Source organism: Schistocerca americana, chromosome 1 (assembly GCF_021461395.2).
Source record: "Schistocerca americana isolate TAMUIC-IGC-003095 chromosome 1, iqSchAmer2.1, whole genome shotgun sequence".
NCBI lineage: Eukaryota > Metazoa > Arthropoda > Insecta > Orthoptera > Acrididae > Schistocerca > Schistocerca americana.
The window spans coordinates 273,889,963-273,915,556 of NC_060119.1; the positions used below are offsets into that span (position 1 = coordinate 273,889,963).

Below are 25,594 nucleotides of genomic sequence, written 5' to 3' on the forward strand. Positions count from 1 at the left end.
TTCATTTCCGATTTTAATCCCTGCTTGATGAGAACTCCTGACGCTGGAACAGTACTCTGTAATTGGTCTCAATACTGTAAGTACTGTCTTCTATGTAGTTCACAAAACCACTGCAGTTTCACATAACCCTTCCAACAAAATCAAGTCTTCCATTCGCCTCCCTACAATATTACGTGTTCGTTCCATTTCATAGCCTAACAAAAAACAAGGGAGACCGGTGACCTGAGCAGTTTGGTCCCTTAGGAATTCACACAAATTTGGTCTAAGAAAAAAAAGTGAACCACCTAGAAGAGGAAGAGCAGAAGAATCCTTCACGGGCTGAGAGTGAGTGAGTGATGTTGTTCCAGTGATTACAAAATCGAATCAAATTTAAAATTAGCTTGGCAGTATCAGCCCACTTACCAGTATGAAGTTGCTTCCCTTCTCGCCTGGATTCATGCACTAATTCGGTAGAGACCTTGTATCCTCTCACAACTGCTGTAACTAGTCCTTGATATCCTGGACACTGGCACTGGACAAAGTTGATCGAGACCGTCCCAAACATGTTCTATCGGGTACAGACCTGGGGATCTCCTTGGTCACGTGAGTACTTTAACATCACGCAGACAGTTCTTTGAGACACGTGTCATATGTGGACGAGCATTGTCCTGTTGAAAAATGGGACCATGATACTGGCGCATGACAGGTAACGCATCAGGACGTAGATTCTGCCGTCAGAGTTCCCTCAGTTACTGGCAGCCGTGACCTGGAGTCATACCCGATGGCTCCCCACAAAATGACGCAAGGTATAATACCACTGTGGCTCTCAAATCACTGGAAGAACGGCAGCTCTCGCCAGGTCGCCACCATACTCGGTAACAAAAGTCATCCAAGGTACTGCGGAGCTGCGATTCATCGCTGAATACAGTGCGACGCCATTCATCAGCCGCCCATGACACCACTCCAACCGCAGTTGTTTGCCTCGCACTGTTAACGACTGCTGCTACTCTCCAACCACTTGTGCGGGATGACACAAACTGTAGCCGGACGTCCACCACTTCTTGTTCTCCGATGGCAGGCGCAGATGTGAAAGAGTTACGATGTGGCTCTGTCTTGTGATACAAAGATCGTACCTTGAATACCCGACGGTTATTCGTATTCCGCGCCTAGTCCGAGTATCGATAAGGACGTCAGCGACATTCGGGCTCCAAGCGACAGCCGCAACTTGAGCCCGCAGCAAGAATGTCAGGTGACGCCGCTAAAAACCCCAGCCCGGCTATTGATGGCCAATCTCTCGCTAGTCACCGAAGCGTTTAATTAAGCACCATTGAGTTCTGACCTTGACTGATTTACGTTAGTGATCTGGATTGCTGTCTGTATTGTTGTATACGCTTAACAAAACTTTGCTGCACCCTGGACTCGTTTTGTTCATTCCTTTACTCCACGTTCTCCGCTGACAGTTACCTCCGGAACTGCCTGCTTCGTTTCTGCGGCAACCAGTGCACGTTACCATAAACCATGTTGTAACTACGCTGAGATGGACTGAAGAATCCCTTGTGCTGTTCAGACGTGGTCGACCAGAACCAGCTAAACGCAAATCCACAACGGGGCACCTATTACGCACTGTCCGGTGTTCACGACGCCGTCTTACACGGGTTGGCGGCATCTCCGTGTCCTTCCAAGTGATCATCAACATCTGATGCTATCCACACTTCTTATCTGTATAAGCTCTATCAATGGTGTTAACATAAAATACCAATAATAAGAAGGGCATTTGAAAAGTCCCTGCAAAGTCCGAGAGATGGCGCCACCGAGGCGTATCGAGGTCATGTTTAGTTAGTAGCATCTTTGGAAAGAGAGCACACCAAGTTTCGGCCATATTGGTCTATTTCTTTGTGTTTGGCATTCGTGTGAATCAAGGAAGTTGAGTGATTGTCAAAAAATGGAAGAAAAAGAATTTCGTGTGGTGACAGAACATTACTTTACGAAAGGCAAAACGCCTCAGGAGACTAAAGAGAAGCTTGATAAACATTATGCTGACTCTGCACCTTCGATTAGAACAGTTTATGAGTAGTTTCAAAATTTTTGGAGTGGCCATATGGACATAAGTAATGCTGAACGTTCTGGACGCCCTGTGGAGGTTACGACTCCAGAAATCATTGATAAAATCCATGATATAGTGATGGATGACAGAAGAGTTATGATGTGTGAGATTGCTAGTGCTGTGGGCATCTCGAATGAACGGGTACATAATATTTTGCATAAACATTTGGACATGAGAAAGCTATTCGCAAGATGGGTTCCGCGATTGCTCACGCTTGACCAAAAACGAAATCGTGTGAAGTGTTGCAAGGATGGTTTGCAGCTGTTCAGGAACAATCCGCAGGACTTTAAGCGTTGTCTCGTCACTGTGGATGAAACATGGGTACATTACTATACAACAATGGGTTACCAAGGGAGAATCTGCACCAAAAAAAGCGAAGACCATTCCTTCGACCGGAAAGGTTATGGCGACTGTCTTTTGGGATTCGCAAGGGATAATCCTCATCCATCATCCGGAAAAGGATAAAACTATTACAGGTCCATATTATTCATCGTTACTGGACCGTTTGAAAACCGAGTTCCAAGAAAAACGCCGGCGATTGGACCGCAAAAAGGTCCTTTTCCATCACGACAATGCACCAGTACACCCCTCAGCAGTTGTAGTAGCAAAATTAATGGAAATAGGATTACAACTCGTTTCACCCCCCCCCCCCCCCCCCACAAATCCCCTATTCTCCAGACTTGGCTCTGTCGGACTATTATTTGTTCTCCAATTTGAAGAAATGGCTGGCGGGACAAAGAGGAGGTAATTTCAGCAACTATTAGCTATTTTGCAGACTTGGACAATTCCTATTATTCGGAAGGGATTAGGAAATTAGAACAGCGTTGGACTAAGTGTGTAAGTCTAAAAGGAGACTATGTCGAAAAATAAAAAAAATGTTTACACTAAACACGTAAGTAGTTTTTATTTTTGCACGGACTTTTCAAATGCCCCTCATACTAATTCACTCTGGTGACCATTCAGCTTGTCACAGAGAATTGCAACTCTAATCATTTACAAGGGCTGTTCGGAAAGTGAGGAACGATCAGTCGCGAAATGGAAACCACAGTGAAAATTCAACGAAGCTTTGCACAGATGTGTTGGGCAGTGTCTCTAGTACGCCGGTAAATGGCATTACGTCGCTCTTCTCAGTTCTGACCGCAAAGCAATCGCGTAAATACGCTTAGAAACTAATGTCTCCCAGCAAGTGTGAGTGCCCGCCGTGATAGTTCGCCTGATTTCATGCAACCCAGCACAATGTAACTGTAAAGCGTTTCATTATTCAAGACAGCTCTCGCCACACACAGTGGCAATGAGGACGCTGCTGCAAAGTTTTTCATGGGAAGTGTCTGATCATGCACCATACAGTCCGGGCACGGCTGCCGCCAATTTTCATTTCAGCTCGAATGAACCGCTAGCTATGAAGACAGCATTTTGGCACAGACAACGTGCTGTAGTCCAGCGGAGAAAATTGTCGGAAAGCACAAGATGCTGTCTTCTATGACGAGAGTATTGAAAGTTGGTACAACGCTACGACAAATTGGAACGGTGACTATGTGGAGAAGTACCTGGAAGGTGTAAATAACTATTTCACTGTGGTTCCCATTTCGAGACCGCCTGTTCCTTAATTTCCAGAAGCCCTCTTACATACCAGCCGATAGTGTGTACGTGTACAAAGTTACATTGATATCCAAACACGTCCTCTCGGTATTCCACGTTTTTTGTCAGGTCATGCACTTACACAGTGTGACGTTCATAATACGTTCCGTACTAACCTTGAACGCGGAGGCCATCGGGTGCTACCTCTTTGTTCAGGAATTATCTTACATGTATCCATACTTAAGGAGAGCTCCCATTAGTTACCCAAAGTGGAAATTTTATCCAAGTCTTTACGCAGTTCTTTGGGATACTCCAACGGAGACACTTTGCTGTTGACAACAACATCGTCAGCGCACTATCTTATAGCGCTGCTGATAGTATCTGATACATGATTTGTGTGTCATGAGAAAATCAGAGCTCCTATCACGCTTCCTCGGGATACATCCGATGTTCTGTTGAACATACGCGATTCAGTTTAACGTAGTTGAACACTATTAGTCAAATAGTTTACTATCAAATCACACATCGGCAAAATGTTGCATATGATCGTCTCGTGCACTTCAGCACGTGACGATCTGGTGTGTATCTTGACAGCTCTCGAGCGTTCTGTGCGAAAGATTCAGAAATTCAAATATTTTCCCCTTATACAGCTGCAAACGACTTTTCTCAAAATCATACTTCGTGAAATCAATCATAGTTTATCTGGAGCAAATAACTGTTAAAGAAGATTTTTGCCTTGGTGATAACAGCCTTACCAACTTCCTTCGCGATTCCACCAGAATCAGACGTGAGGTCCAAATGTTTTCTTTTGAAGAATGTTTTGTTTCCATAGACAACGAGGTCATTAAGGACGAAACTCGAGGGAGAAGGGGATTATTAAAGACGGTCATTAGAGACGGAGCACAAGCTCGGATTAGGGAAGGATGGGGAAGGAAATCGGCAGTGTCCTTTCAAATGAACCATCCCAGCATTTGCCTGAAGTGATTTAGAGAAATCACGGAAAGCCTAAATAAGGATGGCCGGAAGCGGGTTTGAACCGCCGTCCATGCGAGTTCAGTGTGCTAATCACGGAGCTACATCGCTCGGTACGAAACTCGAACTGGACAGGAATGGGGAAGAAAGTCCTTATCGTAGCGATCACCCCGACATTCACCTGAACGTTTTCACGAAATGTATATCTAGATCTGGATGGACGGTAGGGATTCTCAACTATGGCCTTCACGAATGCGAGTTCAGTCCCTCAACCACTCCATTACAATGCTTCATTTTTGAAGCGGAAGTCTATCAATAAATAACTGAACATACAAATAAATAATAGCTAAAGATGCTGCAGAGTGAGTCGTCCCGCAGGTGCCATGTGTCTCGCTGCAATTACGTAGATTCCAGCATCGCGTGCAGCAGGTATAGTTGTATTCAAGGACATGAAAGTCTCATTAGCAAGAGGTGCCTTATCGCGTTTCATTTGTCCTGCGGAAGTACCTTATCAGTACAACACAGCCTGACAGCAAACAAGTGTCAAAATCTCCGACCGACTACGCACTATTGATAAAAAAAACTTTTCACCAGCGTTTACTTTGCTCTAACAAACAGAAGAAAAATTATTTCGGGTTGCGGCTAACAATTTGCGCTTTTATTATTGTAGTGACAATGCTTACTAACGAAAATAAAAATCGAAGAGTCGGCATTTTTAGTCCAAACTTAGAAAGGTGCAGGGAAATCAAACATGGTATGGATTCCGTCATGATTCTAGAGTTCTTTTCCCTATTCCGCAGTTTCCTTCTGGTGCCTGAAGCGTTATTGTAATATTTTATTTTAATCTTCCCAAATGACTTCTGAGAACTTTTCAATTTTCCTTGCACGTAATCTGTAAATTTTTTACATGTTTCATTATTTGATAATTACAAATACTATACAAAATTCTTGTACGTGTCATACAGAAAGAGAGAGAGAGAGAGAGATTTAGTGTATACACTCGCTTACTTAGTTACCGGAAGTTAGTGTTAGTTGTAAAACATTCCTTCAGGAAGTCAATGTTTATCAACACTTGTCTCCCCTATTCGTCGACCACAATATTATTGCGCATGAGAGTGAAGGCGCTTCGGGCTGCTTATCTTGAGTTTTTATCGCGATATTTCACAAGGACACGCTGAACCACTTAAAGAGTATGTGCACGACTGTCTTGAAACCATTCACAGTGCCATGCGTTTTCATTAATCACCACTGTACCTATCTATCGTGGGAAGGCAAGTGTAGTAGTATCGCGGTCGGATTATGGTTTAGCAGGAATCACCGGTTGTCTACTTTCGGACACTATAAGCTGAGTTGTTACTTCCGCACTAATGCACTTTTGATTTGTACCAGCAACATTGACGAGATATTTTTTCTCAAATTATTTGATGTATTTTTGAAGATGGTCAGTGGCCAGACCGCATCAAGAAATTAATAAAATAATTGTGTGCAAGGCGAACAAACAGTTCAGTTATACAGGGTGATTTAAAGTTTTTACAACAAACTGTTAGGGTTGATAGATCACGTCATGGGGAGCAATTATTGTTGGAGACGGGATGTTCACTGACTGTTTCCAGTGACATTAGGCGTCGTACAAGATTGGTTATACCCCTGACAGGCAGCAGCGCATAAGCATTCTGCGGCATTCGCATGCACTGTGTGTTGCCTATCATACAGTCACCTGCTACAAGCGAATGGCAGTACGCCGAGCAAAATTGAAGTTCCTCATTCGCTATCAAAATATATTTCTTCGCGTAGCAACACTCAGTTTTAAAGTTTTCTTAAAAATACTGGGATGGTTGTATGCAGCACACTTGGTTAGAAGACCCTGCTGCTTAAGTGAAATCTTCTCGCCCCAGAGCGGATGTACAGGGTGTTACAAAAAGGTACGGCCAAACTTTCACGAAACATTCCTCACACACAAAGAAAGAAAATATGTTATGTCGACATGTGTCCGGAAACGCTTCCTTTCCATGATAGAGCTCATTTTATTACTTCTCTTCAAATCACATTAATCATGGAATGGAAACACACAGCAACAGAACGTACCAGCGTGACTTCAAACACTTTGTTACAGGAAATGTTCAAAATGTCCTCCGTTAGCGAGGATACATGCATCCACCCTCCGTCGCATGGAATCCCTGATGCGCTGATGTAGCCCTGGAGAATGGCGTATTGTATCACAGCCGTCCACAATACGAGCACGAAGAGTCTCTACATTTGGTACCGGGGTTGCGCAGACAAGACCTTTCAAATGTCCTCATAAATGAAAGTCAAGGGGGTTGAGGTCAGGAGAGCGTGGAGGCCATGGAATTGGTCCGCCTGTACCAATCCATCGCTCACCGAATCTGTTGTTGAGAAGCGTACGAACACTTCGACTGAAATGTGCAGGAGCTCCATCGTGCATGAACCACATGTTGTGTCGTACTTGTAAAGGCACGTGTTCTAGCAGCACAGGTAGAGTATCCCATATGAAATCATGGCGACGTGCTCCATTGAGCGTGGGTGGAAGAACATGGGGCCCAATCAAGACATCACCAACAATGGCTGCCCAAACGTTCACAGAAAATCTGTGTTGATGACGTGATTGCAAAATTGCGTGCGGATTCTCGTCAGCCCACACACGTTGATTGTGAAAATTTACAATTTGATCACGTTGGAATGAAGCCTCATCCGTAAAGAGAACATTTGCACTGAAATGAGGATTGACACATTGCGGGATGAACCATTCGCAGAAGTGTACCCGTGGAGGCCAATCAGCTGCTGTTTTAGTGCCTGCACACGCTGTACATGGTACGGAAACAACTAGTTCTCCCGCAGCACTCTCCATACAGTGACGTGGTCAACGTTACCTTGTACAGCAGCAACTTCTCTGACGCTGACATTAGGGTTATCGTCAACTGCACGAAGAATTGCCTCGTCCATTGCAGGTGTCCTCGTCGTTCTAGGTCTTCCCCAGTCGCGAGTCATAGGCTGGAATGTTCCGTGCTCCCTAAGACGCTGATCAATTGCTTCGAGCGTCTTCCTGTCGGGACACCTGCCTCGATACAAACGTACCGCGCCACGGCTATTTCCCTGTGCTAATCCATACATCAAATGGGCATCTGCCAACTCTGCATTTGTAAACATTGCACTAACTGCAAAACCACGTTCGTGATGAACACTAACCTGTTGATGTTACGTACTGATGTGCTTGATGCTAGTACTGTAGAGCAATGAGTCGCATGTCAACACAAGCACCGAAGTCAACATTACCTTCTTTCAATTGGGCCAACTGGCGGTGAATCGAGGAAGTACAGTACATACTGACGAAACTAAAATGAGCTCTAACATGGAAATTAAGCGTTTCCGGACTCATTTCCACATAACATCTTTTCTTTATTTGTGTGTGAGGAATGTTTCCTGAAAGTTTGGCCGTCCCTTTTTGTAACACCCTGTATACTGAATTAAACCTACCATCACTGGGAAGCGTCAGTGAACTTTTACATTTGAACAAAAGTTGTTTTCCGTGACATGATCTATCATCCATAGAGGTTTGTCGTAAAGATTGTGAAACACTCCTTACACATTAAGATGACAAAAGTCATGGGATAACGACTTGCACAAATACAGATGGCGCTAGCATCGCGAACACACGGTTTAAAATGGCAGTACATTGGCGCAGCTGGTATTTGTACTCAGGTGATCCACACGAAAAGGTGTCAGACGTCATTATGGCCGCACGACGGGAAATAAGAGACTTTCAACGCGGAATAGTAGTTGGAGCTAGACACACGGGACTTTCGATTCCGGAAACCGTTAGTGAATTCATTATTTTGAGATCTACTGTGTCAACAACCGCAAGACCGCTACGGTCGCAGGTTCGAATCCTGCCTCGGGCATGGATGTTTGTGATGTCCTTAGGTTAGTTAGGTTTAACTAGTTCTAAGTTCTAGGGGACTAATGACCTCAGCAGTTGAGTCCCATAGTGCTCAGAGCCATTTGAACCATCTACTGTGTCAACAGTTTGCCGAGAATACCAAATTTCAGTCTTTACCTCTCAGCACGAACAACGCAGTAGCCGAAGGCCTTCACTTAACGGCCGAGAGCAGCGTCGTTTGTGTAGAGTTGTCATTGCTAATAGACAAGCAAGACGGCGTAAAATAACCGCAGAAATAAATGTGGGAAAGTACGACGAACGTATCTGTTAGCACAGTGCGGCGAAATTTGGCGTTAATGGGCTATGGCTGCAGACGACCGATGAGACTGCCTTTGCTAACAGCACAACATTGCCTTCAGCGCCTCTCCTGGGCTCGTGACTATATCGGTTGGACTCTAGACGACTTAAAATCCGCGGCCTGGTCAGATGAGGCCCGATTTCAGTTGGTAAGACCTGATGGTACGTTTCGAATGTGGCGCAGATCCCACGAAGTCATGGACCCAAGTTGTCAGCAAGGCACTTTGCAAGCTGGTAGTGGCTGCATAATGATGTGAAGCGGTGTTTACATGGAATGAACCGGTTATTGACTGAAAATGATTATGTTCGGCTACTTGGAGCACAGTTCCTGCCATTCATGGACTTCATGTTCCCAAACAACAACGGAATTTTTATGGCTGAGAATGGATCAAGTTACCGGGTCACAATTGTTCACGGCTTGTTTGAAGAACGTTCTGCCGGCCGCTGTGACCGAGCGGTTCTAGGCGCTACAGTCCGGAACCACGCTGCTGCTAGGGTCGCAGTTTCGAATCCTGCATCGGGCATGGATGTGTGTGTTGTCCTTAGGTTAGTTAGGTTTAACTAGTTCTAAGTTCTAGGGGACTAATGACCTCAGCAGTTGAGTCCCATAGTGCTCAGAGCCATTTGAACCATCTACTGTGTCAACAGTTTGCCGAGAATACCAAATTTCAGTCTTTACCTCTCAGCACGAACAACGCAGTAGCCGAAGGCCTTCACTTAACGGCCGAGAGCAGCGTCGTTTGTGTAGAGTTGTCATTGCTAATAGACAAGCAAGACGGCGTAAAATAACCGCAGAAATAAATGTGGGAAAGTACGACGAACGTATCTGTTAGCACAGTGCGGCGAAATTTGGCGTTAATGGGCTATGGCTGCAGACGACCGATGAGACTGCCTTTGCTAACAGCACAACATTGCCTTCAGCGCCTCTCCTGGGCTCGTGACTATATCGGTTGGACTCTAGACGACTTAAAATCCGCGGCCTGGTCAGATGAGGCCCGATTTCAGTTGGTAAGACCTGATGGTACGTTTCGAATGTGGCGCAGATCCCACGAAGTCATGGACCCAAGTTGTCAGCAAGGCACTTTGCAAGCTGGTAGTGGCTGCATAATGATGTGAAGCGGTGTTTACATGGAATGAACCGGTTATTGACTGAAAATGATTATGTTCGGCTACTTGGAGCACAGTTCCTGCCATTCATGGACTTCATGTTCCCAAACAACAACGGAATTTTTATGGCTGAGAATGGATCAAGTTACCGGGTCACAATTGTTCACGGCTTGTTTGAAGAACGTTCTGCCGGCCGCTGTGACCGAGCGGTTCTAGGCGCTACAGTCCGGAACCACGCTGCTGCTAGGGTCGCAGTTTCGAATCCTGCATCGGGCATGGATGTGTGTGTTGTCCTTAGGTTAGTTAGGTTTCAGTAGTTCTAAGTCTAAGGCACTGATGACCTCAGATGTTAAGTCCTATCGTGCTTAGAGCCATTTGAACCATTTGAAGAACGTTCTGGATAATTAGAGCGAATGATTTGGCTACCCACATCGCCCGATATGGGACACTGCGCTGGCACTGCTTTCGCAATTATGGACGTCTATAGTTGCAGCATGACTCAATATTTCTGCAGGGGACTTCAAACGACTTTTGGAGTCGTGTCACGTCGAGTTGTTGCAATACACTGGGCAAAAGGTGGTCCGACACGATATTAGGAGGTATCCCCTACATTTTGTCACATCAGTGTACACCAGAGCGTGCTGAAAATATTTTCTGTATGAAACAAATTTTCCATTATTCTTCATCGCTATATACGAGGGGCGTTCAGAAAGTAAGCTCCGATCGGTCGCGAAATGGAAACGACTATGAAAATCCGATAAAGCTTTGCACAGATGTGTTGGGTAGTGTCTCTAGTATAACCCCAGTTAGCATCACGTCGCTCTTCTCATTTCTGAGCTCGCAGTGAGTGCGTAAAGATGTCTAGAAAATAGTGTCTGCCGCCAAGTACGAGGGCCTGGTGAGAAATTTCGCCTGAAGCTATGCAGCTAACATTACATAACTGTCGTGCTGTTTCTTCTTCAAGACAATTCTCAGCCGCATTCTGCAGGGGCAATGAAGATGCTCCTGCATCGTTTTCAAATGGAAATGTTAGATTACCCACAATACAGTCCGCAATTGTCTCCCCCTGAGTTTCATCTCTGGTCACATGAACCGCTGTCTTTGAAGACAACATTTTGACACAGACAACGAGGTGTAGGCCAGCGTGGAGAATTGGCGGAAAGCACTGGCGGCTGCCTTCTATGATGAGGCTATTGAAAAGTTGGTACAACGCTATGACAAAAGTCTAAGTCAGAACGGCGACTACGTAGAGAAGTAGCTCAAAGGTGTAGCTAATTGTTAGAAGTAAAACATTTCTGATGTTCACTGTGGTTTCAATTTGGCAATCAATCGGAGCTTACTTTCTGAACAGGCCTCGTATTTGTAGCTCTCTGTCGTTAGAGGGCTCCAAATTGTAGTGTGTAAGATGGCGGTGTCTAACGTACTGTGTCGGCGGGTGAGAAACAAAGTCCTGTCATCGAGTTTCCGATTCGGAGAGTTCGTCCACACATGGAGCACCCTGTCTTTCACGTAACAATGCCAGCGACGCACGAGCCCTGCAACATCTGCAACAATCCGACGCCTTAATTTCATTATCATCGATCATCCTCCATACACTCCCGACGTAACCCCGAGTTTCATGTTTCCAGCATTTGGAGAACACCTTCGAGGACTGCACTCTGATAGTGACCAAGCGGTGCAAGCAGAGGTAATGTTATGGTTCCGTCAACAATGTCAAACATCGTACAACGACAGCAGAGGTAATGTTATGGTTCCGTCAACAATGTCAAACATCGTACAACGACGGTACCAAGATACTGCTCTCTCGTTGGGAGAAATATGTTTGTCGCCAGGGTGACTATGGTGAGAAATAAATGTGTGGACTTGAAGAGTAAAATGTATAATGACAATAGCTTTTGGTTTATTTAAACAACTTTAATAGTTTTCGGATAAATAATTCGGAAGCATTACTTTTCAGGATGACCCCGTATGTACAGTAATCGGAAAAATTAAAGCCAAGCCTTACTTAGTCCATTAAGGTAAAATATCATTCTGATGCAAGTAGGTAGAAAAATCTTTAATGGAGTATGAATAGCCATGAATAACGCATTAATTATCGACTAATAATGAAGTTTTTGTTTGATTTCATCTCTCTTCAAAATTTATTTTCTGAAAATTTCTCGCACAGTGGATAGAAATTCCGTGAGTGCCCGACCCTGAGCGGTATGTACATTGAAACCTTTATCCCTGTATATTCGGCTTTCTGGCATCTTTATTTCGATAGACTCCTCAATTATGCTGTCCAGAAACTCTGCATCTGGATTTATTACACTCTCGCCGACCGTCACAGTCATCAAAGTTAGCAAACACTCAGGGAATCACGTAGTATTGGTGCATAATCTGTAAAACAAAAGAGTGCGGCAACACGACACCGACGCATTGTTTGTTCTTTGGACGAGCAGCTGATTTCTCTGATTTGACGTTTATTCTTTATTTTTCGTTTTTTGGTTAGGGCTGACTTCCGACGTTAATCCACGTAAAATAAATGTGTCTAAGTATATGTCGGTTTGATTTCTTACCTACAACAGCATCAAAGGGCTCAGTGGACACTGGGAATCGAACGCGGCTCTAAATTCCGGCGTGAGACCAACAATACTCTGGTTGGAGTCCATGCACCGAGAACAAATTACTGCAAAACCCGCAACACCTGAAGAAGACGACTGGGACGGTGTCCAAAATATTGTGCAGGAAATCGAAACAGTTGCTCGACTGAGCAGCCGTAAAAGCAAGCACTCCGTCTTCAGGCCACAAGTGGCCCATGGGGACCATCCGACTGCCGCGTCATTCTCAGCTGAGGATGCGGATAGGAGGGTCGTGTGGTCAGCGCACCGCTCTCCCGGTCGTTACGATGGATTTCTGTGACCGGAGCCGCTACTATTCGGTCGAGTAGCTCCTAAATTGAGCAGCCGTAAGCTCACTATTAATTAAACAGTCGGAAGGTTCTACGAATCGTTCGATTTCCCGAAGACTAAAATCCGCTCCTTCACCACGAAGTCATTCGAGAACCGCTGTGTGAACGTCTTCATCGTTAGAAAATCTTCACAGATGTTCTTTCGCTTCACGAAAAAATGGCATTCGCAAGTTGCAACATCTGGACTTCGCGATAAGCATAATCCACGCCTGTTCGGCCTTGCTCAAATTCTGGCACCATGTCACTACGGAAGGACGGCACATTGCATTTGGTCCATATACCGGCAGGATTTCACGGTGCACTTTAGACGTTTTGACCACAAGAATCGTACTGAGGCACGTACTTCAACTTAGGAGTACGTTTTCAGCTGCCGTGCCATTTGAATGTTCAAACATGTGTGAAATCTTATGGGACTGGACTGCTAAGGTCATCAGTCCCTAAACTTGCACACTACTTAACCTAAATTATCCTAAGGACAAACACACACACCAATGCCCGAGGGAGAACTCGAACTTCCGCCGGGACCACCCGCACAATCCATGACTGCAGCGGCACAGACCGCTCGGCTAACCGCGCGCGGCGTGCCATTTGAATGGCATACAGTGATGCACCTGTTATCCGTTTTGCAGCAGAACTGTGTCTGCTGGAAACCGGGTACCTCTACTATTTCAGACTGTGCGTTAGTGTCCTGCTCAATGGTCTTAGCGTGTGACGACATGTGTAACTTGCTTGCTGAAGTCCGTATGTACTAGAAAACCATTTTAAGCGTAAGGGGCACGACTGCGGTAGGCGACAGTATTGTGTAAGTGCCAGAGAACGAAAGGAACCATGTCTGGGTTTTAACATAGTCTCAGACAGGAGCAAAAGCTGTGAAAGGCCAGCCTGGTGCCACAAGTGAAAGGATCCGTTTACCGAGCGCTTTCCTGCTGCCCTGGGCGGCGCCCGCGTTCTCCAGAAATACGCAATGACTCCAAAAGGTTACGGCATCGGGGCTGTCGCACAGCAGAAGCGGTCTCAAGACAAGGTCACACGTGATAGTCATACACAATGCTTGATGACTGAACAACGCGAACAAACTGCAAAAGACCATCCCTGAGAGAAGGAGCACACACACTACAGGCCACTAAAATTGCTACTCCAAGAAGAAATGCAGATAATAAACGGGTATTCATTGGACAAATATATTATACTAGAACTGACATGTGATTACATTTTCACGCAATTTGGTTGCATAGATCCTGAGAAATCAGAACCCAGAACAACCACCTCTGGCCGTAATAACGGCCTTGATACGTCTGGGCATTAAGTCAAACAGAGCTTGGATGGCGTGTACAGGTACAGCTGCCCATGCAGCTTCAACACGATACCACAGTTGATCAAGAGTAGTGACTGGCGTATTGTGACGAGCCAGTTGCTCGGCCACCATTGAACAGATGTTTTCAATTGGTGAGAGATCTGGAGAATGTGCTGGCCAGGGCAGCAGTCGAACATTTTCTGTATCCAGAAAGGCCAGTACAGGTCCTGCAACATGCGGTCGTGCATTATCCTGCTGAAATATAGGGTTTCGCAGGGATCGAATTTAGGGTAGAGCCACGGTTCGAAACACATCTGAAATGTAACGTCCACTGTTCAAACTGCCGTCAATGCGAACAAGAGGTGATCGAGACGTGTAACCAATGGCACCCCACACCACCACGCCGGGTGATACGCCAGTATGGCGATGACGAATACACGCTTCCAATGTGCGTTCACCGCGATGTCGCCAAACACGGATCCGACCATCATGATGCTGTAACCAGAACCTGCATTCATCCGAAAAAATGACGTTTTGCCATTCGTGCACCCAGGTTCGTCCTTGAGTACACCATTGCAGGCGCTCCTGTCTGTGATGCAGCGTCAAGGGTAACCGCAGCCATTGTCTCCGAGCTGATAGTCCATGCTGCTGCAAACGACGTCGAACTGTTCGTGCAGATTGTTGTTGTCTTGCAAACGTCCCCATCCGTTGACTCAGGGATCGAGACGTGGCTGCACGATCCGTTTCAGCCATGCGGATAAGATGCCTGTCATCTCGACTGCTAGTGATACGAGGCCGTTGGGATCCAGCACGGCGTTCCGTATTACCCTCCTGAACCCACCGATTTCATATTCCGCTAACAGTCATTGGATCTCGACCAACGCGAGCAGCAATGTCGCGATACGATAAACCGCAATCGCGATAGGCTAGAATCCGACCTTTATCAAAGTCGGAAACGTGATGGTACGCATTTCTCCTCTTTACACGAGGCATCATAACGTTTCACCAGGCAACGCCGGTTAATTGCTGTTTGTGTATGAAAAATCGGTTGGAAACTTTCCTTATGTCAGCACGTTGCAGGTGTCGCCACCGGCACCAACCCTGTGTGAATGCTCTGAAAATCTAATCATTTGCATATCACAGCACCTTCTTTCTGTCGGTTACATTTCGCGTCTGTAGCACGTCATCTTCGTGGTGTAGCAATTTTAATGGCCAGTTGTGTAGGTTTAACAAAGTAAGTCCGGAAATGCATGATTTCTATTCTAAGGCCATTTTGTTCACTGTCTTGCGAGGGTGTTACACTACGTATCAGTGTTCTGTATGCTAGTTAGCAGACAGATAGTACCTTCTTTCTTTCTCCAGATCCAGGTTCGCAGGTGCTCCAGGGTACGGTTTTCTGCTTATAAATATCTTTCCTGGTCGAACATGTAAAGATTTCAACAAAGTTTGGGGAAACGTGTGCGCATTGCCACTTTACGACAAGAACGGCTGTCAGAACAGCAGTCTGACGAATCGCCGTCCGCCTCAGAGACGTCATTCGAACGTTCTGTTCCTCTCGTGAGATATGCAACGCTGAAGAACTGGTTTCTCGCGGTTAATAAAAATGACCTGAGGGAAATTGCATGTACTAGGGTCACACCAAAAGAAATGCACACTATTTTTTTAAAATCCATCTTTTATTCCACATGTTTGAAAGTTTCACAGTGTGTAGATACACCCTTTAGGAACAATATTTTCATTTCTCCGCATAATTTGCATCCCTCTCAACTGCCTTATGCCATCTTGGAGCCAGCGCCTGTATACCTGCACGGTAAAATTCTGGACCAACCTGTTGGAGCCACTGTTCGGCAGCGTGCACAAGAGAATTATAATCTTCAAACCTTGTTCCACGACGAGAGCCTTTCAGTTTCCCAAAGAGGTGATAGTCACATGGAGCCAGGTCAGGATTATATGGCGGGTGTTTCAGTGTTGTCCATTCGAGTTTTGTGATCGCATCCACGGTTTTTTGACTGACATGTGGCCGTGCATGGTCGTGCAACATCAAAACATCCTGCTTTTGCCGATTGGTCGAACACGGCTCAGTCGTGCTTGAAGTTTGTTCAGTGTCGTCACATATGCATCAGAATTTAGGGTGGTTCCACTTGGCAATGTGTCCACAAGCAAGAGTCCTTCGGAATCGAAAAACACCCTAATCATAACTTTTCCAGCAGAAGGTGTGGTTTTGAATTTTTTTTCCTTGGGTGAATTTGAATGATGCCACTCCATTGACTGCCTCTTCGTCTCTGGTGAAAAATGATGGAGCCATGTTTCATCACCTGTCACTATTCTTCCAAGAAATTCATCTCTACCATTCTCGTACTGTTCCAAAATTTCGCTGCATGCCGTTTTTCTTGTTTCTTTGTGAGGCACTGTCAACATCCTGGGAACACAACTGGCACAAACCTTTTTTAACGCCACCACTTTCAGTAATCTGCAAACGCTTCCTTCCCCTATCCCATCGCATTCGGGAGGACGACGGTTCAATCCCGCGTCCGGCCATCCTGATTTAGGTTTTCCGTGATTTCCTTAAATCATTCCAGGCAAATGCCGGGATGGTTCCTTCGAAAGGGCACGGCCGACTTCCTTCTCCATCCTTCCCTAATCCAATGAGACCGATGACCTCGCTGTTTGGTCTCTTCCCCCAAACCAACCAACCCCTATCCCAACTTAGCGTGACAATTCGTTCACTGTGATGCGCCTGTCAGCAGTCACCAATTCGTTAACTCTCTGCACATTGTCTGGAGTGAGTGCAGTACGAGGCCTGCCGCTGCGAGGACAATCCTCAATATTGCCGTGCCCGCTTTCATCACTTAATCTGCTTGCCCACCGACTAACTGTACTGCGATCGACAGCAGCATCTCCATACACCTTTTTCAACCTCTTGTTGATGTTTCCCACTGTCTCGTTTTCAAAGCACAGGAATTCTATGACAGCACGTTGCTTCTGTCGAACAAGTGTAGCAGCCATCTTGAAGACATGCTGTGAAGGCGCCACTCACGGAAACAGGTGGAACTAAATTAGAAAACAAGCGGGAAGGATGTACCTACACACTGCAAAACTTTCACACATGCAGAATGAAAACTGTATTTTTACAAAAATAGTGTGCGCTTCTTTTGGAATGACCCTCGTAGGTACCGCCACCGGAAAGCAGTGGACCTGTGGGCTGCCTTTTGAGGCTGGGTGGCTGCGTGTACACAGACATCGACATCGAAATAAGTGTCCAAGGAATAGAAAAGCAACTGGAATCACTCAACAGAGGAAAGTCCACTGGACCTGACGGGATACCAATTCGATTCTACTCAGAGTACGCGAGAGAACTTGCCCCCTTCTAACAGCCGTGTACCGCAAGTCTCTAGAGGAACGAAAGGTTCCAAATGATTGGAAAAGAGCACAGGTAGTCCCAGTCTTCAAGAATGGTCGTCGAGCAGATGCGCAAAACTATAGACCTATATCTCTGACGTCGATCTGTTGTAGAATTTTAGAATGTTTTTTGCTCGAGTATCATGTCGTTTTTGGAAACCCAGAATCTACTATGTAGGAATCAACATGGATTCCGGAAACAGCGATCGTGTGAGACCCAACTCGCTTTATTTGTTCATGAGACCCAGAAAATATTAGATTCAGGCTCCCAGGTAGATGCTATTTTTCTTGACTTCCGGAAGGCGTTCGATACAGCTCCGCACTGTCGCCTGATAAACAAAGTAAGAGCCTACGGAATATCAGACCAGCTGTGTGGCTGGTTTGAAGAGTTTTTAGCAAACAGAACACAGCATGTTGTTATCAATGGAGTGACGTCTACAGACGTTGAAGTAACCTCTATCGTGCCACAGGGGAGTGTTATGGGACCATTGGTTTTCACAATATATATATATATATATATATATATATATATATATATATATATATATATATATATATATATGACCTAGTAGACAGTGTCGGAAGTTCCATGCGGCTTTTCGCCGATGATGCTGTAGTATACAGAGAAGTTGCAGCATTAGAAAATTGTAGCGAAATGCAGGAAGATCTGCAGCGGACAGGCACTTGGTGCAGGGAGTGGCAACTGACCCTTAACATAGACAAATGTAATGTATTGCGAATACATAGAAAGAAGGATCCTTTATTGTATGATTATATGATAGTGGAACGAACACTGGTAGCAGTTACTTCTGTAAAATATCTGGGAGTATGCGTGCGGAACGATTTGAAGTGGAATGATCATATAAAATTAATTGTTGGTAAGGCGGGTACCAGGTTGAGATTCATTGGGAGAGTGCTTAGAAAATGTAGTCCATCAACAAAGGAGGTGGCTTACAAAACACTCGTTCGACCTATACTTGAGTATTGCTCATCAGTGTGGGATCCGTACCAGATCGGTCTGACGGAGGAGATAGAGAAGATCCAAAGAAGAGCGGCGCGTTTCGTCACAGCGTTATTTGGTAACCGTGATAGCGTTACGGAGATCTTTAACAAAGTGGCAGACTTTGCAAGAGAGGCGCTCTGCATCGCGGTGTAGCTTGCTCGCCAGGTTTCGAGAGGGTGCGTTTCTGGATGAGGTATCGAATATATTGCTTCCCCCTACTTATATCTCCCGAGGAATCACGAATGTAAAATTAGAGAGATTACAGCGCGCACGGAGGCTTTCAGACAGTCGTTCTTCCCGCGAACCATACGCGACTGGAACAGTGGCACGTAAAGTGCCCTCCGCCACACACCGTTGCGTGGCTTGCGGAGTATAAATGTAGATGTAGAGTGCGTAACCGCCTCTACGCGACGAATCTGGCCTTTAGCTGCACATCAGCAACAAAATACTACCTGAACCTGGATCGGTGGCGTCTGCTTCTCTTCACCGACGAATGCAGGGTTTGTGTGACGCCTGCGGATGTGTGGAGGTAACCAGTTACCGATGGGTATACTTATGAGGTACCCACTTCTCGTCGTTATCTACAGTAATATGTGGATCTCACCGTGGCCACCTCACGAACACGTCCTTCCAGGAGGTAGGACGAAAGTGAATGGAGTGGCCTGGGATATCTGCTGACATGAATCTCACTGCGCGTGCTTGGGACGAGATGGCACTCACAGCTCGTCGTCGCAGGAAACCACCTCACACAATTGACCACGTCCGGAGGGCTGCCGTCGAAGAGAGAAGCAGACTCCAACAAGAGTATTTAGACCAGCATGGGAGGGAGTGTCCAAAAAGGAGAGTCCAAACTTCTATGCACATGGCAGACCTGCAGGATATTGAATGTTATGCAACAGCGGATTTCGGTTATACAATCTTTTTCTCTTTCACTGTAGCCAGAGCCCGTGGTCTAGATACTGGGGAACCGTGTTCGATTATAGGCAGCGCCGGAGATTTTCTTCGCTCACAGATTGGATGTTTGTGTTGTCTTAACCATTTCCTCTCATCTTCATTGACATGCAAGTTGCCAAAGTAGCGTCAAATAACTACTGGACATTAAAATTGCTACACCACGAAGATGGCGCGCTACAGACGCGAAATTTAACCTACAGGAAGATGATGCTCTGATATGCAAATGATTAGATTTTCAGAGCATTTACACAAGGTTGGCAGCGGTGACGACACCTTCAAAGTGCTGACATTAGGAAAGTTTCCAACCGAGTTCTCATACACAAACAGCAGTTGACCGGCGTTTCCTGGTGAAACGTTGTTGTGATGCCTCGTGTAGGGAGGAGAAATGCGTACCATCACGTTTCCGACTTTGATAAAGGTCGGATTCTAGCCCATCTCGATTGCGGTTTATCGTATCGCGACATTGCTGCTCGCGTTGGTCGAGATCCAATGACTGTTAGCAGAATATGGAATCGGTGGGTTCAGGAGGGTAATACGGAACGCCGTGCTGGTTCCCAACGGCCTCGTATCACTAGCAGTCGAGATGACAGGCATCTTATCCGCATTGCTGTAACGGATCGTGCAGCCACGTCTCGATCCCTGAGTCAACAGATGGGGACGTTTGTAAGACAACAACCATCTGCAGGAACAGTTCGACGACGTTTGCAGCAGCATGGACTATCAGCTCGGAGACTATGGCTGCGGTTACCCTTGACGCTGCATCACAGACAGGAGCGCCTGCAATGGTGTACTTAAGGACGAACCTGGGTGCACGAATGGCAAAACGTCATTTTTTCGGATGAATCCAGGTTCTGTTTACCGTATCATGATGGTCGCATCCGTGTTTGGCTACATCGCGGTGAACGCACATTGGAAGCGTGTATTCGTCATCGCCATACAGGCGTATCACCCGGCGTGATGGTATGGGGTGCCATTGGTTACACGTCTCGGTCACCTTTTTTTGGCAGTGACGGCACTTACAGCAGTGGACGTTACATTTCAGATGTGTTAGGATCTGTGGCTATACCCTTCATTCGATCCCTGCAAAATCCTACATTTCAGCAGGATAATGCACGACCGCATGTTGCAGGTCCTGTAAGGGCGTTTCTGGATACAGAAGCCGGCCGGTGTGACCGTGCGGTTCTAGGCGCTTCAGTCTGGAACTGCGTGACTGCTACGGTCGCAGGTTCGACTCCTGCCTCGGGCATGGATGTGTGTGATGTCCTTAGGTTGGTTAGGTTTAAGTAGTTTTAAGTTCTAGGGGACTGATGACCACAGATGTTAAGTCCCATAGTGCTAGAGCCATTGGAACCATTTGAACCATTTTTTTGGCTACAGAAAATGTTCGACTGCTGCCCTGGGCCGCACACTCTCGAGATCTCTCACCAACTGAAAACGTCTGGTCAATGTTGGCCGAGCAACTGGCTCGTCTCAATACGCCAGTCAGTCACTACTCTTGATGAACTGTGGTATCGTGTTGAAGCTGCATGGGCAGCTGTACCTGTAAACGCCATCCAAGCTCTGTTTGACTCAATGCCCAGGCGTATCAAGGCCGTTACTACGGCCAGAAGTGAATGTTCTGGGTACTGATTTCTCAGGGTCTATGCACCCCAAACTGCGTGAAAATTTAATCACTTGTCAGTTCTAGTATAATATATTTGCACCAGACGTTTCATATTTGTTTCACGCAAAAGTTACTTCTTTTTTTACTTCCATAAGGCTTGGTCTTTCATTCTCTGCCCCCTGCTGGACCTGCGCAGATAAGCAAAGGTGTCAGTCTTTTTCTTTGGATGCTTTATTTGGCGAGAGTCGTACTAATGGTCTGTGAGGTGGTGGAGCTGGAACCGTCGCTGCAGCCTGCAGGCAGTGGCGGCTGTTGACCCACAGACTTGCCGCGTCGCCTAATTGCCGGCGCCGGCTCATTTAAGAGCGCGTGGGCCCGCAGACCGCCCCGCCGCACGCGCGTCGCACGGACTCGCCGGCGGCCGCGTGCGCTGTGCGTGACTGGCCCCACGTGCCGTTACATCCTCAATACTAGTCCACAACGCGAGCCGCCACAGTTTTCCGCAACCAGGAACACCAGTCCCTCGCGTGTCCACTCGTTCCTACCCATTAACCCCTGCCCTCCCCCCCCCCCCCCCCCACCCCTCACACACACGGGCTTTTTAAAAATGTTTTCTGGGAACAATTTAAATGTTTCACCCCCACTTATTCAGAACTGGAACTAACTCTATCCAACTACCGTTTCTCCTCGTATTTCGTTAAACAAACCGGGAACTTTAATATGTTCCATCTTACACTACTGGCCATTAAAATTGCTACACCAAGAAGAAATGCAGATGCTAAACGGGTATTCATTGGACAAATATTTTATACTAGAACTGACATGTGATTATATTTTCACGCAATTTGGGTGCATATCTTGAGAAATCAGTACCCAGAACAACCACCTCTGGCCGTAATAACGGCCTTGATACGTCTGGGCACTGAGTCAAACAGAGCTTGGATGGCGTGTACAGGTACAGCTGCCCATGCAACTTGATACCACAGTTCATCGAGAGTAGTGACTGGCGTATTGGGACGAGTAAGTTGCTCGGCCACCATTGACCAGACGTTTTCTATTGGTGAGAGATCTGGAGAATGTGCTGGCCAGTGCAGCAGTTGAACATGTTATGTATCCAGAAAGGCCCGTACAGAACCTGCAACATGCGGTCGTGCATTATCCTGCTGAAATGTAGGGTTTCGCAGGGACGAATGAAGGGTAGAGCCACGGTTCGCAACACATCTGAAATGTAACGTCCACTGTTCAAACTGCCGTAGTGCGAACAAGAGGTGACCGAGACGTGTAACCAATGGCACCCCATACCGTTAGGTGATACACCAGTATGGCGACGACGAATACACGCTTCCAATGTGTGTTCACCGCGATGTCGTCAAACACGGATGCGACCATCATGATGCTGTAAACAGAACCTAGATTCATCCGAAAAAACCACGTTTTGCCACTCGTGCACCCAGGTTCGTCGTTTAGTACACCATCGCAGGCGCTCCTGACTCTGATGCAGCGTCAAGGGTAACCGCAGCCATGGTCTCCGAGCTGATAGTCCATGCTGCTGCATACGCCGTCGAACTGTTCGTGCACATGGTTGTTGTCTTGCAAACGTCCCCATCTGTTGACTCAGGTATCGAGACGTGGCTGCACGATCCGTTTCAGCCTTGCCGATAAGATGCCTGTCATCTCGACTGCTAGTGATACGAGGACGTTGGGATCCAGCACGGCGTTCTGTATTACCCTCCTGAACCCGCCGATTCCATATTCTGCTAACAGTCATTGGATCTCGACCAACGCGAACAGCAATGTCGCGATATGATAAACCGCAATCCCCATAGGCTACAATCCGACCCTTATCAAAGTCGGAAACGTGATGGTACGCGTTTCTCCTCGTTACACGAGGCATCACAATAACGTTTCACCAGGCAACGCCGGTCAACTGCTGTTTGTGTGTGAGAAATCGGTTGGAAACTTCCCTGATGTCAGCACGTTGCAGGTGTCGCCACCGGCGCCAACCTTGTGTGAATGCTCTGAAAAGCTAATCGTTTGCATATCACAGCATCTTCTTCTTGTCGGTTAAATTACGCGTCTGTAGCACGTCATCTTCGTGGTGTAGTAATTTTAATGGCCAGTGATGTAAATATACCGCCATAGATAGGATACCATGTGTACGGATCAGTTACCAATGAAACCATGACAAGAGCGAAGAAGCAAAACCGGAATGGACGAAAGAGAGAATTTTCTTTATTTTGGGTAGAGACCTGGCTCCAACTCGCCTGTTGTTGTTGTTTAGTTTGCAAGTATTTTTGATTGCAGAATTTTACGTGATCGGTCAGATTCGGACGTTAAAAGCCGTTCTCCAAGTGCTATATTTTATTTGATTTGATTTTTTATTGGTCCAGTTTTATCACACAGCATAAATTGTACAATTGATATTGGACAGGTCAAAGATAAGTTACAATAATACATTGTATTAGCAAAATAGTAGTACGCAAATTACAAATAGGTACCTATTACAATTAATTTTGTTACGTATTCAGAAATTCTCTGACAGAAGAGAAACAGTGCTTAGTTAGAAGTGCCTTTAGTTTAGCTTTAAATATTGGACGAGTAGCATTTTTTATTGCCTCTGGTACCTTATTGTGTAGTATTACACCAATGTTAATTATGCTCCTCTGATAGGTGGTTGTCCTGTAACATTTTTGATGTATATTTGATTCCGCTCTGGTACTATAACTGTGTACATTTTTGCTCTGTAGCTGTTTGCCTGTTTTCAGGAGGTTGTTGTTGTTGTGGTCTTCAGTCCTGAGACTGGTTTGATGCAGCTCTCCATGCTACTCTATCCTGTGCAAGCTTTTTCATCTCCCCGTACCTACTGCAACCTACATCCTACCTTTCAGGAGGTAGTCCCTAGTAAACAAGATAATTTCTTAAATGAATAAACTTGGAACATTAAGAGCATCAAGCTCAGTAAAATGGGTTTTACAGGACTCCATCTTTCTAAGGCCACAAATTATTCTTAGAGCTCTTTTTTGCATTCTAAAAACCTTTACACTGTGAGTTGAGTATCCCCAGAAAACGATCCCATGTCGGACTAGTGTGTGGAGCTGTGCATAGTATGCCTGCAGTACTCTTGCTTTGCTTGTTGCAGCCTTTAAAAGGTAACAAAACGACTGATCCTCACTTTAAACTCCCGGGCTGATAAGTCGCAATCAATGCATAATAAAGCTTTCCCCTAAAGTTTCATCTCAGACTGCAGGAGACGTCTTCAGACCTTTGAAGATGTCCCTCGCAGTCGTAAATCAAAAGTTATGGGAAAGTTTTATGCATCGATCAAAGCCTATCACCCCTAAGGTTCTAAGTGAAGTCAGTACAGGCCGTGAAAGCCTACATTCTGTGATAAAACGATTGCTGTTCGTGCTTCCACCTGCGATTATGGACACTGTGAGCTATATCAGTATGCTTACTTGCTGTAGGTGTTTTCATAGGAATGGCGGATGGGATTTCAGTGTGCAATCAGGCGAGAGAAATCCGCACACGTACAGAGCTTGTGGCCGTCTCTGTATTACACTGTTGGCGTTAAATCTCTGGAAATTTTAACACCCTTAAAGTACCTATCTGTTTCCGTCCGGTGTAACCTTAAGTGGAACGACCACATAAAGCTAAATCTAATTGTAATAAAAGACTGACAGCTGGAACTGAAAGGCAGAATCCTGAGGAAACTTCACTCATTCATGAAAGAAATGGGTTACAAACAATCCTTCGATCGATTCTTGACTAATTCTTTTCAGACTGAAGTGTTTACCGAGTATGAATAATAGAAGAGGCAAAGAAGAGCATCATGTTTCGTCTTGGGTTCGTTTAGTAGTCGCGAGAGCTTGCGGAGAAGCTCAGCCAGCCGATGTGACAGAGAGGTTCTAGGCGCTTCAGTCCAGAACCGCGCTGCTGCTAAGGTCGAAGGTTCGACTCCTGTCTCGGGGATGGATGTGTTTGATGTCCTTAGATTAGTTAGGTTTAGGTAGTTTTAAGTCTAGGGGACTGATGACCTCATATTAAGTTCCATAGTGCTCAGAGCCATTTGAACCATTTTTGGAGAATCTCACCAATTGCAATGTTCAAACATAGCCTTTGTGCATCAAGGGGAGGTTGATATTAAAATTTCGACAGCATACATTCAAACAGAGACAGGTAACAAATTTCTTCATCCAACGTAAATCTCACAACATGATCAAAACGGAAAATTCGGACAAATTGGAACTCTTAAGAATGCATAGGATAGTCCTCCCCCTCACGCACCATTTATAAACAAAGAAGGAAAGGCGGGGAAATAACAATGTTACCCAAAGTATTCTCTGCCACACACCGTAAGATGGTTTGCGTAGTAGAGATGTAGATATGTTCGTGGAACGCA

At 45.9% G+C, this 25,594-nt stretch overlaps 1 protein-coding gene across 2 annotated transcripts in view; it reads right to left on the reverse strand.

The window, feature by feature from the left end:
* LOC124591732 (protein PRY1-like) overlaps positions 1-25,594 on the reverse strand; it is a 584,561-nt gene that overhangs the window by 157,296 nt on the left and 401,671 nt on the right. The window lies entirely within an intron of this gene.